The sequence below is a fragment of the Excalfactoria chinensis genome, chromosome 2, assembly GCF_039878825.1.
Source record: "Excalfactoria chinensis isolate bCotChi1 chromosome 2, bCotChi1.hap2, whole genome shotgun sequence".
Lineage (NCBI taxonomy): Eukaryota > Metazoa > Chordata > Aves > Galliformes > Phasianidae > Excalfactoria > Excalfactoria chinensis.
The window spans coordinates 19,055,968-19,074,703 of record NC_092826.1 but is presented as its reverse complement, the minus strand read 5'-3'; the positions used below and the strand labels follow the sequence as shown (position 1 = coordinate 19,074,703).

The 18,736-nt window shown below is 37.3% G+C and overlaps 1 protein-coding gene across 41 annotated transcripts in view; it reads left to right on the top strand.

Annotated features, from left to right (window-relative positions):
- The window catches only part of RIMS2 (regulating synaptic membrane exocytosis 2), a 425,424-nt gene that overhangs the window by 90,278 nt on the left and 316,410 nt on the right, over positions 1-18,736 (top strand). The gene's annotated exons all lie outside the window — the stretch shown is intronic.

Genomic DNA, 18,736 nt, shown 5'->3' with positions numbered 1-18,736 from the left:
TGGAGGAGGCCATGATGATATACGAAGGTCTGGAGCACCTTTTCTGCAGAGACAAACTGAGAGAGCTGTGCTCATTTAGCCTAGAGAAGTTCTGTGGCTCTGGAGAGACCTCACTGCTGCTTTCCAGTACCTAAAAAGGGTTTACAGGAAGGCTTTAGAGGGACCCTTTGTAAGGGCATTTAGTGATAAAGGGGAATGGCTTTAAACAAAAAATGTATAGACTTAGTTTAGCTATTATGAAGAAATTCTTTACTGTGAGGATGGTGAGGCAATGGCACAGGATTCTCAGAGAAACTGTGGATGCCCCATTTCTGGAGGCATTCAAGGTCAGGTCAAATGGGGCTTTGGGCAACTTGATGTAGTGGAAGGTGTTCCTGTCCATGCCAGGGAGTTGGAACTGGATAGTCCTTAAAGTCCCTTCCAACTAAAGCCATTCTTGATTCTGTGAATTGGATTTTAAGAGGCCTATTCAGTATTTAGTAACCACAGGAGTGACAAATTCAATCTAGTGTACTCAATAAAATTATATATATATATAAAATATATCTAAGATCTCATATAGGTTTAAGATAAATATAAATAATATATATTATACTTATGCTATCTATCTAGTGGATCTCCATCCTACTTAGATTTTTACAATTTCTAGCCAAATGATGTTATTAAAAGGATTTACATTAGCTATAATAGAGTATAGCCAAATCACTGTAACTCATGGAAGGTCTGATTAAAAAGCTGAGGAACTAAGAAGTACAATAGTTTGTGCAAAATGGATCTTCACTGCAAATATAAGAAATGAAGTAGTGAATATTTTAATTTTGACTGAATTTTAACTTCTATTTAAACAAAATTATATTACACCTTTGCTTGGCTTTAAAGTTGTAGATATTTCCAGAGAAAGCAAGTAAAGTCGTCTTAAAGGATGGTTTTGGAAACAGCTAGCAGGAGAAAACATGGTTCCTTCTGATGTAGATTCCTTTTCTTGCTGGTCATGGGTCCGACTCTTCAGAACTTTAAAAATCTCTATGTAATGTTTAGTTACGGACATTTGTGGTTTAGATACATCAATCTATGCTTTTCATGGGCTTGTTTTCTTATTCCTTCTTTAATAACTGCCTCAGGCGCAGAGATAAAAGACCAGCTTTATGGTTTGAGTTAGCTCCAACTTAATTAAATTATATGGAAATATTATTTGCAACAAATAATGTTGAAGTCAGCGCTGCATATCTGAAGGAGAGTGAAAATCTCATTCTGAATTAGACAATGTCTGTAGCTGGTAATGAATTCTGTTTTCTCTCTCATCTCAGAAGCTAGGATGCAATTGCTAATTGTTGTAAAGCTAGAGTCAGCTGAAGCAAAAAGATGGCGTCTGTGTGAGTGCAATTTATGGAGAAGACATTTTTTTAAAACCAAGAGAGGAGAGACTTTAAAGATACAATGAATCCTTTATATTACTGCAACTTGAGAGGAAGTCTCTCCTTAATTTCATGCAGCTGCTTTATACTAGAAAAAATAGTCTTCTGAGTGAGCGGTGGTGACACAGGAACCTGATCTGGAATCTACCAGAGAAAGTGTAAAGACTGAACTATTAAGTATTAGTCTTGCATATAACTAGTGTGGACCTGTAACTCAAGCTGGAAGAACTGATTGTCTATTTTAAGCTATATTTCTGCTTAATCAGTTGAACAGTTATGATGTGAAGTGGGCAATTTGGTGGCTTGGCATAGAGAGAATCTGATACCTCTGCTCTTTCATCTCTTTCAGCACGTTTAGGAAGTTGTTTTTAGGCAGTCTCTTATCAATGGCTACAGGTTAATGAAAGCCTTCAGCAGAACTGCTTATTATTCTGTAGAGGATAAACTCGAGAAACAAAACTAGGGAGCTTCCTCCTTGTTCTATCTTTATCTTCAACATAGAGTGGGTAGAATGTTTAACACTTTGCTGGAAGTAGGTCTTCAATCTTTGTAATGTATGCATTTTAAAATACTTAAAGACACAGACAAATAACTTGTCTTTAAAAATGATATCCTCAGCCTTTACCAGTCTTAAGAACCTTCCAAATATTTTTGGATGAAATTGTCTTAAAGACTGTGTTAGTCAAATTCAGAATCAAGCATTGCTACTCAGTAGCTCTCCAGGCTAATTCCCCTAGGTAACAGGTGTGACTTTGGAGTTTTGAGCTTTAATTATTAAATCAAGGTTTAATCATTTTTAAGATTTCTAGGCAAAGTTCAGACAATAGCAGTCATTTTTAGCAATATAGCCTCATAAAACAATTCTATGTAAGATTACATTAGAAAAGATCAAAAGCAATTAATTTTGGGCCTTGTTCTCCCTCTGTGTCTGACTGCCGATAAAACTCTGTATTCCCTAGTTTTCCTATGGTTAATTCCAGAATAGTGAATATTATTATTCCAGTCAGCAAAAACCCAAGTGGTTGTGAGGATGCTCCCATCTTTTATATGAAAATTTCTCTTGAACTGTTAACAGGAGAGAAAGTTTCCCTCATTTTAATTCTACCACTCTGAACAGGTCCTGGGGCCTACCAATTATCCTCATGTTTCTAAACCACCTGTGTTGCGGGTCTCTGCCTTCACAGTGTCCTGCAGCTTTATCACCTGGGATTGCCCTGATGGGGCAAATATTTGTAAAAATCATGGGTTGTTCTATGCCCTCCTTGCTATTTGTACACACCTGTTTGGGTTAACTCTTATCTATTCATGACGCTTCACTCTGACCTTTTCTTATCAAGAAACACGCTCTGGGTCTCACTGAGCTTTTCATGTGCTGTAACATTCTCTAAAGGATATTTTGTTTAAAACAAATATGTTAATTTCTTCCTTACTGAAATTTGGGAGAAAAAAGCCCAAAACTTTGTTTTATAAAGAGATTTGTTGAAACAGGATGATTCCTGGATTTAAAGTACTTTTGACAAAAGTCTCCTATATTGTCAATTATTTAGGTTTGTTTTGCTGGGTCATCTCTCAGCGACAGGAAGCTTAATTATTTTCCTCAGTGTCATTTCCCAGAGGGTTGTCTTTCAGATTGGGATCTCTAAAAGTAATTCAGAGAGTTGGCAATGTAGGCCTTCTTGTCTTAGGCCAGTTATCCTAGGGTGTTCTCTGATACTATTTCTCATGTATCCATTTGTCTGAGCTGCTCTCCTTTATCTTGTGTTCAGTCACTCTCATTTCCTTCATCACTATGGAGTGGCACTCCAGAAACTAAAGGTGCTTTTAACATATGTAGTCATGAAAAGCTAGTTTTCTATTTTCTGTTTCCTGTATTGCAAAAGATGAATATATGTAAATACCTTTAAATTTATTTGTAAATATCTTTAAATACTGTTTTATTTATTTATTTATTTTGTGTGTGTGTGTTTGTGGAAGGTGCTCTGATTGTGCAGTAAAATCATGTTCTTTAGTCAAAAAAATGCTACGTAGCTTCTGATTTTCGGTATTTTCAAGGCTGTCACAACAGCACATACAAAAAATATGGTCAGTATATATGCATCTTATTAAAGCTGCAGATTGAAATTTGCCTGAAATTGTGATGAAGAGCACACGTACTAAATGACTAGTACTGATGGCTAAATTAACACACGGATGTCTTTTTCTTAGCAACACATGGTAACACTTCAAAAACCTTACTGCTATACTGGAATACTCTCTGTGTTGCTTGTCACAGTAAAGGATCAGAGAGATTAGACTGTTATAGTTGAACTTCAGGTTAGCTTATGTTTTCTTATATTTGAAAGTTAAATAGAAAATGAAAATAGAGCAACTTCTTGACACGATGTATGTTCAGAATAATCTTAATGTACCCTAGAACTACAGGGTTTTTGATCTTACTCTGAGACTGTTTGCCTTTCTTAGCAAGCTCTGTGCTTGGAGAACACACTCTGGTGTGTTCAAGAATGTATTTAAGAATGAACACAAGCAGTAATTAGATGGGTAAGTAGGTGTTAAAGTCCTTTTACAGACACACATATACATTACTATTATGTCAGATGAGAAAGAAAGTATGTGCCTAAAAGTGTGTATAATTTTTTCACCTGCCAAAATCAGTGTAAAAGATTCAAATTTCTCCTATAAGCCCTGTCCTGTGCACATACATTCTGGTAATGTAATATAGGAATTAGAAAGAGTTGGTTTATTTTTGAAGGCATGAAGTTCCTGAAAAACATCAGAGCTGATTTAGAGGGAGCCTGGTGGTATTCCAGGGGCTGGCTTTCACTTTGCTATTGTTCTTACTTAGAAATCTGTTCTCCACTTTCAGACCGTGAACCACTTAATGCTTAATTCTTTCTATAATCTATATTAAAATGGTTTTGTCTTGAAATGTGTATGGAAATAGCATAGTAAAAATAGATAATGATACCCATAAATACATTTTCTCTGTAATTTTTGTCATTCCAATTAATAGAGCTATTTCTAATTCTGGAACCAGAAGACTAAACAGTTCTTGAGCAGTTAAAATATATTTGCCACCTGTTGCAATATTCAGAAACCATATCATGTGCTATTAAGTTCCAGGTGTAGACCTTTATCAAAGGTAGCTCAGCAGATTCCTTGTTTCAGTCCCAGGTGTGTAACAGCACACCTAGGACTCTTTGGACACAGTTAGACATCATGGCACAGCAGGGGATGTTATAAATGTTTAATTATCTAGATTCAGCTACAGTGGCTGGAAACCAGTGCCAATATATATAAATAATGAAGACATTACTACTGAAAGAGTAAAGCAGCAACCTTGCAAGGTGTTTGTTTGTTTTTTTTCTTTCTTCAGCTCTTTACTTAGAGCTTTATTTAGATGGTGTCTTCAGGGAATGTGTTTTTTTTGATAGTTTGAGGAATGAAGGTGAAATTGCCTTGCACCTGGTTTATTACTGTTTGTTTGCCGTTTAGATTTGCTCTGAGAAAACAGGAGTTTATATGATGAGCATGTGCTGATTGATCAAATTCTGGATACACAGGCAAGACAGTTATTCAGCATAGCATACATGACTTGATGTAGACAATTTCAGCAGATCTTGGACTTCAGTGCATTCATGGAGAAAATTTAAATAAATGTGAAAAACAATGTGTTTAAACAAGACGCCTTTTTTGAAGTGTAAGTAGGAAGTATTTGTCAATTAAACATTCCTGTGTTTGAATAACTATAAAGATGCCTTCATTCTGCATCAAGATCTGTGAAGAAATCTGGATTTCAGGTAGCTAATTCAATTTCAGTCAATTGATGTGTGCTAATGTTGGTAGTTTATTAAGAATTCACTGTAGCTCACAAGTTCTTGTTGTCATTTTAGATATGCGGGGGAAAAAACACACACCTGTGTTTTGTAAATCAAACACATAAACAAAATTAACAGGAATCCTGGTTGATGTTGAGGATAATGTACTTTCACAAATCGAATTCCTAGAGTATTTTTGTAGTGATAGTATAATAGATGTGTCTTTATTAAGAAAAGATGGAGTTTTAGTTAATTAGTTTACTGTGTGTTCAGACAGATCTGCCATTTGCCTTTAAATGTTTAAACTCCCTGAGCATTGTTAATAGTGTTCATTTAACCTGTTCATCTTTCAGTTTCAGTGTAATTGCTACATAACTTCAGAGTCATGACCTGGTTAATTAAAGTGTTCTTGCTCTCAGATGCCTGGCCATGTGATTAAGAAAGATGATATTTATTGTTAACAATTTGGATTTTCTGCAGTTCTAGATAGGTAATGTCTAGTATCTTTCACAGAGATTAGAATGGTTTTTCCTCTACTTTGGAAGGTAGGGCTGATATGTGCAATTTTCTAGTAGTCTGCATTCAGTGTGAGTTAACTTTGTGAACTCTAACACCATGATGATTATGTATATATTGGTTTGGTTTTGCTCATACATAGGAAATTTGTCTCTCTTAACATGACTTTTAATCTGCTTTAAATTCTCCTACAAGTACACATATCAATATTGTACATGTTCTTCCCAGCTTTCCCCTCAAACATGCTATAGTTCACTGGCAAGAAGGTAAAGAATTTCATGTAAGTCCATGAGTTTTTCTGTTGCTGACCTCTCCAAAGCCAGTGTTTCTCACCTCATTAGAAGCACATGAAGGTGTCCAGTACTGAATTTTGGGCATTTATGGAACTCAAATACCTCTTTGGCAACCCTGGTGTAATTTGAATAGAGCCTTAAAACAATGACACGAGAAGCATTCATTTTTACTTAAACTACTCCCTCCCCATGTGCACTGTGCCCAGGTCTGATTATACACTTTTGTTTAGTTACAGTAAACCTTTAAAGCAGTCCTTCAGAAAGTTGATGAGGGCATATGAAATGTAAAAAAGGTGTGTAGGGTTCTTTCCGGCAGTGAGGTCTATATTATGCCTTTTAAAATTGTAGCTGCCCAGCAATGGAGCTGTGACGTGATACATATAAGCATAATATATATAGGAGAATTGGTGAATCTTACCCTATAGGTCACGTGTTCACTGGATTCTCTACTGTTAATCTGAAAGCACTGGAAACATGCTGTTAAAACAACCAAGGTCATTGTATACATTTTGAGTTTATGAGAAGTAGTGTTACTGTAGAAGCTGCACTGTCCTGTGCCTCTCATCCATGTGAGTATGCATAGTGTTCAGTCTTTGGTTATATCTTCCCCTTTAATTGGACATTCTTAACGGCATTTTCCTTTGAGAATCTTTGGTGTGTTTAAATAATTCAGTGTTGCATCTTTTCCCTCAGTTGGAAGAGCAGCCTTTCCAAGCAAGGGGATCAGAACTATAGCAACACCGAGTGCTATGGGAACTTTTTGATGTAGTGTAATGAGAGAAAAATATCAGAGTGAGCAGAAAAGTAAGGGCAGCAGTACGAGTGCTGGCACTCACTTGCTTGAATTACATTTTTGTATTTAGTATGGTGGTGCTAATTTCAATGTGAGCATGCCTTCCCCTATCTTCTGCACCACATGCTTAGAGAAAATCGGGATGAAGACATAACTAAGATGTCTTGCAAATACATGTGCAGTAGATGAAAAACTCTGCTGTTACAATCACTCCACAATATACTTTGCATGAAATAGGTTTTAATTAGAAACTTGAAAGAGATCTGCTACTGAGTGATCTGATAATGTGAGCAACAGAAATGTAAGGTTTTTTTTGTCATTTTAATATTAAAAATGTTGGTTAATATATATTCAGGTTTTTATTTTTATATGTTAAACACCTATCACCTTACCTGATAAGCATTCTGATGGGAGGGTAAGAACAGGAATTGCTCTGCTTGTACCTCAGAATTTCAGTTTACAACCAATAATAATAATAATAATAAAAAGCTGCCAGAGTCTTTTATTTAAACGAATCTATGATTTGGAACCAGTTGTTGTAAGGAAAACCTATATACTATTGGGATAGATGAATCCTTCAAAACAAAACCTTAGTACAAACCAAGGTGTTGTAAGTATAACAGCCTTTGTGGCTGATGCTTGCTCTGTTGAGAGAGAAGACTGCAAATCCAGAGATTTGGGAATTTGTGCTGTGAAGATTTACATTCACAGATCTGAAGAAATCCTAAAATGCCTAGACTTATTTTTGCTTACTGAACAGCTGACTGCAACACAGACATCAGAGAATTCTGTAGCTGGTTGGGGGGGATGGGGACAGGCAGGGACCATACACCCCAAGTGTGGTTGATCTGGGAGCCTCTGAGCTCGTTAAGTGTACCAACTTGACATCAAAAAGAAATGAAAAATAAAATAGGAACCTTTAAAGAAATCTGGCTCATTTTAGGGGTTGTTTACAGAAATGACAGAAGTATTGAGGGAGGACTTCAAAGTTTCTTTTGCAAATTTCGAAAGCCTTTTTTCTGATAGTACATAATGATCACATTGCAAACATAATACACTGAAGCCCACTAGGTGGAGCCAGAAAGATTTTAATGTGATATTGCCAAGTCAGTGTTTCAGGCAATTCAAGTTACTGTTTATTAACCTACGTGAGGAACGTGTAACTTAATGCTGTTTCCTTTCTGCCACAACGTACGTATCACCTAGGTGTCATAGGTTACTGTTTGTGCCATGTATCCACAAAACAGCTTTCTGCTGTATAATGCAATTAATTGTATGAGGCAGAGAATGTCAGCTGTTATGAACTTAAATGATAGCAACCAGGGAAGGAAGGGATGGCTTGTCAGAGAGATCCAGACTTCTGTCTTCATCTTCAGTAGAGTTAAATGTGGGGTGGGTCTGGTTCATAATTGGAAATGAAAACACAACTAAAGCAGGAAAGTAGAGAAAATAAAACATCTTTTTCACGAAGACACCAGTATGTCAGGATTTAATCTTAGTGAAAGTATCTGTTTAACTGCTTTTCTTTCTGTATCCTCGAACATTTAACCGTGCCTATCTATATAGATTGTATGCAGTATCTCCACAGATATTGATTCACTTCAGTCTGTAGTGTATGCTATAAAAATGAAGAGAGAAGCAGAAACCACATGGAGATGACAGTAGGAAAATATCAAGGAATCATAGAATTGTTTGGACAACAATATACTGTCACAACAACACAGGGAGAATTCTCTGTGGAATTAATCAAAGAAATAGGCAAAAAGCAGTTGGTCTGAAGAGCTCAAGGAATTTAGGTTTATGTGCAGAGATGAGTAGTCATCAGCACATTGGTGTCCAACCTTTTGGCTTACCTAAGCTGCACTGAATGAAGTTGTCTTGGGCCACATATGTATACTATAGTTAATATATTTGAATAACAAAACTTTTAAAAATTCGAAATGTAAAAAAAGAAAGCAACTAAAACATAAAGTAATGGAATATTTGACCTAGTTTTTGTGATACTAATGTATCGGTCTGATTCAACAGCAATGGTTGCAATTCTTAATTAGATTTCAAGGTATTCATCAGAGATTATTGATGAAATTTTACTCTTCCTGGGCTTCAGCGTTGGAAATAGTTGTTCACAAATGTACATACTGCCAATAAGCGATGACAGGAATAAGACATGACTGTGAAGCAAGGGGTATTTTTCTCTGTTAAGAGAAGTCTTACAAAAGCCTGGTAGAGAGGCGAGTTTTTGAGGTGAATATCCGATTGCAACCCTTCGCATTCCATTTGAAAATTTGCAGGCAATGTATTTATGCCAACTAGAAATAGAGTTACAAATATACCAAATATTTATTTATTTATTTTTACAGCCTTGAAACTTATTCTCAGTTTCTTTTATGGAAAACAAGGCTGTGTATTTTTTGCTGTTCACAGGCATGTGTTTTAGCCAATGTATCAGAATGACATGAGGTAGGTTGAAATACTGTATCAGCAATCACTGTGTGTTACTAACAAAAGGGCACAAGGGAATGGGAATGTACAGTGGAATACATGTGGATTTCGATTCGATTGAGTGTGTGTGGCAGGCATGAGAGGTGAAGTCATCGCTACACTGAACCTTCCACCTGCTCTGCCTTCAGCCCAGACAGTTACTGTTATTGTGCAGTGATGGGAGTGCGCCTAGTACTGGGCTGGGCCGCTCCATAGAAGTGCTGCTGCCATGATGATGTGGGGCAGGGGACAGCTGTGGGCTGTGGTTGGACATGCCTATACTAGCGCCTGGAATTTACTGGTTAAACTGAAAGAATGAGGTTTGACTTAATAGTAATATAGAGGGAAACAACGATATGCAGCTCCTTAGTTCCTTAAGCTTTGTTACTGGTGACTATCTTTAATATTTTCACCAGTGGTCTTGGCATAAAGAAAAAGAAGGCAGTAATTAAATACGTTGGTGACACAAATTTGCATACTTATCTGTACATTTGAGGAAAGGGGTGTAGCATGTGCTGAAGAACTGGATTATCTTGAAAGCTCCATAAGTAAAAATCAGTGAGATTACTTAACACTAAGTGTAAATCAGGAATTTAATTTCTTCTCTGAAAGAAAAGTCCCTTTATTGTAAATCATAGAAAACAATGTTTTCATACAGAAAACAGTCTAGGCTGTTGTACAAGAGGACGGTGTTCTTATATGAAGCTTATATGCGCAGAGTAGGACTGTTGGGATGACTGTGAGAATGAACGTGAGTGACTCAATGCTCAGGCCACAGAAATATGGGCCAGGGACTCTTGTGTAGACCCAGTCCTGCTCGGCAATCCTGAATTCTGCTTTCCGTAGCAGGGTGCCTGTATCCAAGCTGCTTATTGGGAACAGCTCTTGCTGCATGCTGCTTCCTTGCCTTGTGTGTTGGCGCTTCTTGGGAGATGCTGGTTAGTAAAAGCTGAGTAGTGTCAGGATGCGTAAGATCTAATCAGCAACCATGGGCCAGAACCTGGCCCTGTGACCCATCTCTGTCTTGCTAGAAGAGGCATAGCCTGAAAGAGCTTTATCTATGTGGGCCTTCAAAATGAAAGCAGAAAAGGGATGTGATTGGTCTCTTTAAAAATACCAGAAAAGAAACACAGGGAAGACAAAAGGGCTATTTAAACTAAATGCCAACAGTGGCATAAGAACAAATAGCAATAAACTAGCTTGGAATAAATGAACATGAAATTAAAAGGCATTCTTTCTATTATAGCTATAGGGCTTGGAAAAGCTTTTTGACAGATTTTAGCCTCGTTATTTCTGGTTAATTTTAAGATGGAACTTTATTAAATTGTAAAGCTGCCTGAAGCAGCTGGCAAGTTGAATCAATATGCAGGGTTTCTTTCAATCCAATGTTCTTATTAAATGAGCTTAAACTGTAGCTGAGAAGAGTGACAGCAAACGTATGCTTAGTTTTCTTGCTTTCTTAAGGTTGTAACAAATCTTTACAGTTAGTAAAGGTTTAGCTTGGTCAGGTGTACATTCTCTGTATATTACGTAATTACGCAAGTTTTCCTGGCTAATGAAAGAGCTGTGGAAATGCCTTTTAAATTCTGATCAATTAAAGCAGATTTATTTTGTGAGGAAAAAACCCCACTACACTCATGGTCCTATTGGTGTAACGTGTGGGCATACAAACTCAGTTTTGGAAGCAGTGCAGATGTGTTTGCTGGGACAGAACACTCACTGGTATGTACTGTGTCCTAATGTTCTAGTCACATCTGGTTTCACATCAGCCATTTCCTCACTGGAAGCTTCTGAAGTAGATGTCTGTGGTCTGTATAGCTGTGTGTTGGATTTATGTGCTTATTTCCATTGGAGTAGATTACAAATGCTTCAGTCTTGAGAATGCCCGTGCCAAAATGAAAAAAGCAAATTAAAGCTTTTATAGATCTTGAATAATATCAGTTATTTTATGTGTGTGCTGTTTATTTTTATGCAGCATACTTTAGGAAGAGAGAGACTAGTTATGAAATATCTTTGACTTATATTAGCTCACCTAAATTAGTATTGCCACAAACTTCTCCTCCTGCCCTGCATTTGAAAGGGTTTGTTACATTTTTTGAACATAAGTAATTTGTTTTCCTAGTCAGGTGTCTGATTTACTGATTGTACACTTGGTCAACAGAGAACTTATAAAGAAAATTGTTAGTATATGCCTTGAGGATTATAAAAAAAAATTGATAGAAGAGATGTGCCCTGTCTCATTATGTAAATGCAGCATTATAACAACAAAAAAAAAGCTTTTACAAAATTGAGATCCTTATATCTACATGCTTAAAAATTAGACATGTAATGATAAACTTTTCAAAGGCAAGCGCAGTCATATGCCTACTTCACGCTGAATCAGTGGTTTGTTACCATTATAATTTTTTGTATGTAATACATTCACAATTTCATCACAAACTCATGACTGAATGTGTCGTACAAAGGGTGACCTTTCAGTGTATCACATTTGTGTCTGTAGATACATGTATCCTTTAAAATATAGGTAAAAACACTGGTCACTTATTGTGAGCTTTTCCAGCTTTATTAAGTAGTACTGGAATTTAATGCATTTTTGGGGGATGTGTGTCCATGGGGCAAATGTTAATAGCAACATATATCACTGAGGAAATAGGGCCCATAAAAACTGAAGTTGGCCATGCTGATTTTAACTTTATTACTCACTTGAAAGAAAAAGGCAGTACCATAGCACAGACTAGTGGTATATCAGAACATTGGAAAAAGGATTTTTTCTTAACTCTTTTATAATAGGCATAAATTCATGGATTATCTTCCTTCCCGTAATATACTATATTGAATAAATGCATTCATTTCATGGAAGAAAATGATGTTTATACATAGGATGAATGTATCCTATGTATAGTAGAATGGATAAATGAGAAGATGCAACCTCTGTTACAGTGTGGTAGCAGAAGAAGGTACTATACAGTGTCAGTAATGTTATTTATTGATTTATTTGTAGAGAATATGAAATCTTACAGATTCATTTTGCTTTGAAAGGAAAGCAATAGAATTGACTGGCTGGCATCAAATAAAAACTAAAATGTCCTTAAGGAAAATTTCACAAAAACATACTGACTGACAAGGAGTTTTTGTTCTCTGTTACAGTCAAATCAATGCAGAGTAATTCTGATGACCTTAAAGCAGTTACCTAGGATTTATTTTTATGTAGGAAAAGAGTTAGAAAAATCCTGTTAGAAGCGGTAATAGAGTCATTCAGTTTGGAAGGGACCTTTTGAGTCATCTAATCCAACCTCCTGCTCAAAGTAGGATCAGTATTGGATAAGAAGAGGGACAGTTCACAATGAATGAGCATACATTAGGTATGATCTTCTCCATTCACTCCAAAACAACCAATTTTAAAATCTTACTAAACACAGAAGTTGAATCTGTCATCTTAACTTGAACTCCTGGTGTAGGATGTCCATAGAGAAGAGCTCTAAATCATCCACTAATTATGAAAGCCCCTATGATTTCCAGAAGTTTGAATGCTGGCTGTTGATAGTACATACTTTAAGTCTTGTACAGTTGGAATCAATTGCTTAAATAAAAATAGTATAAAAATATTTAGAAGGCTTTGCTGCCATTTAACAAGACCTGGACAGGCTGGAGAGTTGGGCAGGGAGGAATCTGATGAGGTTTAATGAGAGGAAGTGTAGAGTCTTACACTTGGGAAGAATAACCACATGCATCGGTACAGGTTAGGGGCTGACCTGTTGGAGAGGAGCTGTGCAGAGAAGGACCTGGGAGTTCTGCTGAACAACAGGGTGATGATGAGCCAGCAATGTGCCCTTGCAGCAAGAAGGCCAGTGGTATCCTAGGATGCATTAATAAGAGCGTGGCTGGAATGTTGAGGGAGGTGATCCTCCCCTCTGCTCTGCCCTGTTGAGGCCACATTTAGAACACAGTGTCCAGTTCTGGGCTCCCCAGTTTAAAAAAGGTGGGGATGTTGTAGAAAGAGTCCAGCAGAGGGCCACAAAGATGCTGAAGGGCCTGGAGCATCTCCCATATGAGGAAAGGCTGAGTAACCTGTGTCTGTTCAACCTGGGGAAAAGAATCTAAGAGGGATTCTGATAAGTATTTATAGGTATCTTAAGGGAGGTGGGAAGCAAAGGGATGAGGCTAGGCTCTTCTTGGTGGTGCTTAGTGATAGGACAAGGAGTAATGGCTGAAAAACATGTGAAGTTCCATACTATACTAACATGCAGAAAACCTTTACAGTAAATGTGATGGAGCACTGGAACAGGTTGCCATGAGAGGTTGTGGAGTCCTTCTATGGAGATATTCAAGACCTGTCTGGATGTCTACCTATGCAACCTATGCAACCTACTGTAGGAACCTACTGCAGCAGGGAGGTTGGACTCAATGTTCTCATGAGGTCCCTTCCAACACCTGCAGTTCTCTGATTCCATGCAAATTAAAAACATTTAAGGATACACCTTGTAGAAAGGAATATAACATACACCAGTAGTCTTAGCTGTAAGATAGAATTGAGATTTCAGGCTGGGAAAAAACATGAATACTGTGAAGAACAAAAAGATTTTGATCAGGACAATTGAAGCCACAGAACCAAGACAGCCACTGATTAGACTAGAACTTGGGATAAGATGGAAGACACCAGTGTATCTTGTAGTAAGGCCATATTAGCAAAAGATGTGTGCATTTGCTGTGTAATTGGAACTTCAGTGATTTTACAGAGGAAGGTGGCTTACGTTGCCAGCAAGTTCAGCAGTGTCTAATCCAAATCAAAGCAGTGACTAATGGAGAAATTGAAGTATTTCTTCCTCAAAAAAACTTCTTTGATACAGGGTGGCTGCAAACATTGCACTCTGCCGTAATATGATCAAGGTACTTCTTATGTATGACAGACTGTAAAAAACATATTAACTTTAGTGTGTTATTAAACATAATGAGTTGCTTGATGCTGGAAAGAATTTTCTTTCTCTTCAATTTTCTTCTCCAGTCTTTTCAGTACTATGATCTTGCTACCTTGGAGAATGTTTAAGGAATTGTACACATAATTATAATATGTATATATGCATATATGTATATATATTTAAACAAAGTGATGGAAACCCAAAGAGTGAAACAACTCTCCTACCAGGACAGGCTAAAAGAGCTGGGACTGTTTGGCTGGGAGATGAGAAGACTGTGAGGTGACCATCAGATAGCAGCCTTTCAAGGGAGCTACAGGGAGAAAAAGGACAGAGAGTCTTAGCAGGGTCAGTTGTGACAGAACAAGGAGGAGAAATGGCTTCATGCTCAGAGCAGGTGGATTTAGATTAGAAATAGGGAAGAAATCTTTTATAGTGGGTGGTGAGGCACTGGAACAGGTTACTCAGAGATGTGGTTGATTCCCCATCCATGAAGACTTCTAAGATGAGGTGGATCAGGCCCTGGGCAACATGATCTAGCTGTGGTGTTCCTGTTCATTGCAGGGGAGTTGGACTAAATGATCTTTTATGATGCCTTCCAACTTTAAGGATTCTATGATTCTAAGAGAAGCTTTTTGAAAATCACTATCAGCAAGCATAGCAGTTAATATTGCACTAATATATTGCTATATGTGGCAAGGAAATTAATGCTGAAAGCTGGTAGTACTGTAATAACGAACCTTACTGTTCTCTGTAATCCTTATTACCTGCACCTCCTCTGCACAGTTGCAATTCAAAGTACTGTTCTTAAGCCTAATGAGAATTTAAGGTAATTATTTCTTAAATTGTAGTATCCAAACTATCAAACTCAGGCTAATGAGTAATCAAATATACAGTGTCTTTTAACCTAATTTTAAATGTAGTGAGTCTTACATTTTATTCTCAGAAGTTACCATTGGGCCACCTGCACTTTAATTATATGAGGAATGGCGAATATTTTGTAAGGTAGCTGTCTTTTCACACAATTTATTAGATGCTATTAAAATGGCTGTGATACTGTATCATTTTTATTACACATAATTTTATTTAAAATGTCTTCAGATTTAATTTCTTCATAAATTTATTTTCCATTTAAATGAGTTTATGTGTGTGTAATATGTTACGAAAAGTTTCTACTAATGAACAAATGCATAATGATTTTATTTAGGATAATATAAAGGAGCGATGTCTATTACATAGATGTGCAATGGCTGATTATTTGTCTATTGCGGAGTTTGCTTTTGTATACTTTCAGAATAAATAATGTTAACATATAACGAAAGCTTTTGGATGGTGCTGGTAGAAATTAGGGCATGTTATAAACTTGAGAAAAAAACAAAACCTGAATTTGTTCCTTCCCTGTATAGAGTTAATCTTTGTGAACTGAAAGCAGCTGAAGGGTTTGAAATAAATCTGTCGAATCCAAATTAAAAATGTGTCTTTTCAAAAAGAAAGTTCTGTATCTAATAAGAGGTATTTATCCTAAATAAATAGAAGTTAAGAGTTAATGTCAAAATATCAGGATAGATATACTTTGTGTGGTTGTTTTCACGTTTTCCAGGAGAAATGTATTTGAGAAGAGCTTCAGCAATTCTTATCCCAGGCACTAGGTGGTGGGTCAGCCTTTTGGATTGAAATGCGTGTCAGTAGTTCTTGTACTTCTGCCTCTAAACTGTTACTTAAGGTCTGTTAGAGCTGCTGAAGAGCACACTTTGCTCCACGTTTTCCTTTTAAAATTGGACCTGTTCTGGTGTTGAGAATTGACACTCCAAGATGCAACTCTTATTTTTTTGTGCACAAAATGTGTTTGTGACTTAGGCTATTGAGCTCTTCAGAGTAGTGGTGGAGTACTGGAAGCAGGTGTAGCTGGCAGTGTGCCTGCTTCAGAGTGCACAGTTCTTGTGGAAAGGATTAACCATTTGAAAATTGCTGTTTTAGAGGTAAGGCTTTCGTGGTTCTCCCTTGCAGAACTGTCAAAATGTGAGCTTTAGCACAAGATCCACTCATGGATCTCCCTTTCCCCTTGCCGAGTGTCTGACCCAGCCACACAAAACTCCAGTTGAGCTTTGACTGGGACAGGATGTCTCTGCTGGCCTGGGAGCTGCCTCAGAGCAGCTGCTTTAGTGGGTCCTGATTGCAGGAGGAGAAGTCCCACCCAGCTGGTGTTGCCTTGCTCTCTCTGCTCCTACATGCATGGCTGACATAGTTGAGAGGTCTGCACTGTAAATGTAGATGTTTTACTCAGGGATGTGGTCTAGTGGGCAATATTGGTGGTAGGTGGACAGTTGAACTAGATGATCTTAGAATTCTTTTCCAAATAAAAGAAATGTATTTTTTTTTTTTTTTCCAATATGAATGCCTTAAGTAAATTTTTATTTTTGAAAATGCTCATGAGGTGCTTTCAGCTTAAGTACTCCTGTTATTTCTTGTAGGTCTGACCAGATGATTTTGGTATTCCATAAGAAATACTGAATGGTGGAAACATTAAGAGCCAGTTTGACTCCAGTAGGGCTGGGATATAACATGGTGTCTTCCACAATGTGTCACTGATAATCAATGAGAAATAGCTTCCAGACTTTAAAGATGAACATTAAAATATCAGTTACCTGCAACAAAGATATCTACAATAATGACATCTACAACAAAGATAGGCAGTAGCTTCTACAATAGCCTGGGCTTGTTTAAACTTTTATCATAAAACATTTGCTTGTTTCATGCCAGTCTCATGGCACCACCAATTGCATTGGTTTGCTCTGATATACATCATCAGCTAACCAGTTTGGTAGCAGCTGAGATTTATGTTGTAACAGGTTACTACATCTTGTGTGTCATAGGGAAGAGGTTAGACCAGGAGTACTCTTGTGATGGTTCTTTTAGAGGAAGAGCTGTTAAATCCTATTCACTCAGGAGCATGTATCATTTTGTTGGGTACAGAAAGATAGTACTGGTCATCTTAGAGTGCATTATCCTTGGAGAAAATGTGGCTGACAGATGAGGACACGGTTGCTTAAATGTTTAGAATGTGTTAACTAGTTTTTGTAACATTTGAATATCTACTAATAGTAGGAAATCAATAAACAAAATTTTGGGGCTATTTTGTGTGGTAGTGATTCAAGTTGTAATTTATTTTTATACTTAATTGTTTTGGATCAGGTCCTTTCATTACACTAATACATAGTTGGAAAGTTTACAGCTTGTGAATACATGTGGAAAAACATGTATAAATACTAAAGGCTTTTAATTGTAACTTATTAAATAGGGAAAAAATACTTCTGTCTTTGGTATGGAAGATTCATTTTGGAGCTTTTGCCTTTTTCCTAAATTAGCAATTCACAAAAGTAAAATAGACCTGCTCTGACATTTATATTTGACTGATGGCCAGGCCTGAAGCATGCATAGTATTGACCTTTGAGGGAAATCTAGCCTACTTCAGACAGCCAGCTGCTCAGAGAGCCTTCCTTTTTTTTTTTGCTTTTTTTACCCTGTCCTTGCTTAGATAACTTGTTCTGCTTCATTGAAATAAGCTGACTTGAGTTCTCAGAAGTGGAATATCAGTGCTATAAAAAGTTAGGAGAGATGCTTGCCAGGATGGGGACATATTGCCACCATTACACTGGCAAGTACGCTACCCCTGGCATAGCAGATTGTGATAAGGCAGTCAGTGAATTTGAGTAAGAACTCTCACCAAAAACATTTTTGATGAATCTTGACAAGACAACATGGCCAAAATTTTCTATTAGTTAACTTACTAGTGAAGGAAAGTGAGATAAAGCTTACAGATTCCAAAGACTTTTGTGGTGGGCAGAGCCAGGTGTATTATAGAGGCAGGAGCTAAATTTTCAGTGTAATTCAACCACCTAGCATTTAAAAGAATAATAAAGAGCATTAAATTAAACCCCTGAATTTCCTATTTTGAGAGCATTTGAAAAAGAGTCAGTTCAGTATTGGCTTAGAACTGGTGACATGATAACTACATTGAAGGCTGAGTGTAGACATTGAAGGAACATGCAGTAAAAGCAAGACAAAAAATAAATAAGGAAGAGTCAAGTTAAGGCTAAAGAAAAATGAAAATCAAGGAGTGAAGGGCTAAAGAGGTTAATGGCTCCATGTCTGGATGGAATCAGTGATGAGTGATGTCTGTACTGAGGGGTCTGTACTGGGAACTAAGCTCTTTCATATCTTTATCAGTGAAATCAACAGTGGGATCGAGTGCATCCTCAGCACGTTTGTAGATGACACCAGGCTATGTGGTTTGTAGTCAGTGTGCTGGATGGCCATCCAGAGAGACCATGACAGGCTTGCACAGTGGGCCTAGGTGAACCTCATGAGGTTCCACAAAGCTAATTGCAAGGTCTTACACCAAGGTTGTGGCAGCACCCACTATTAGACAATCAAGATCTGGCTGGACCAGGCTGTGAGCAACCTGATCTCACTGTAGGTGTCCACTGCAGGAGTGTTGGACTAGATGACC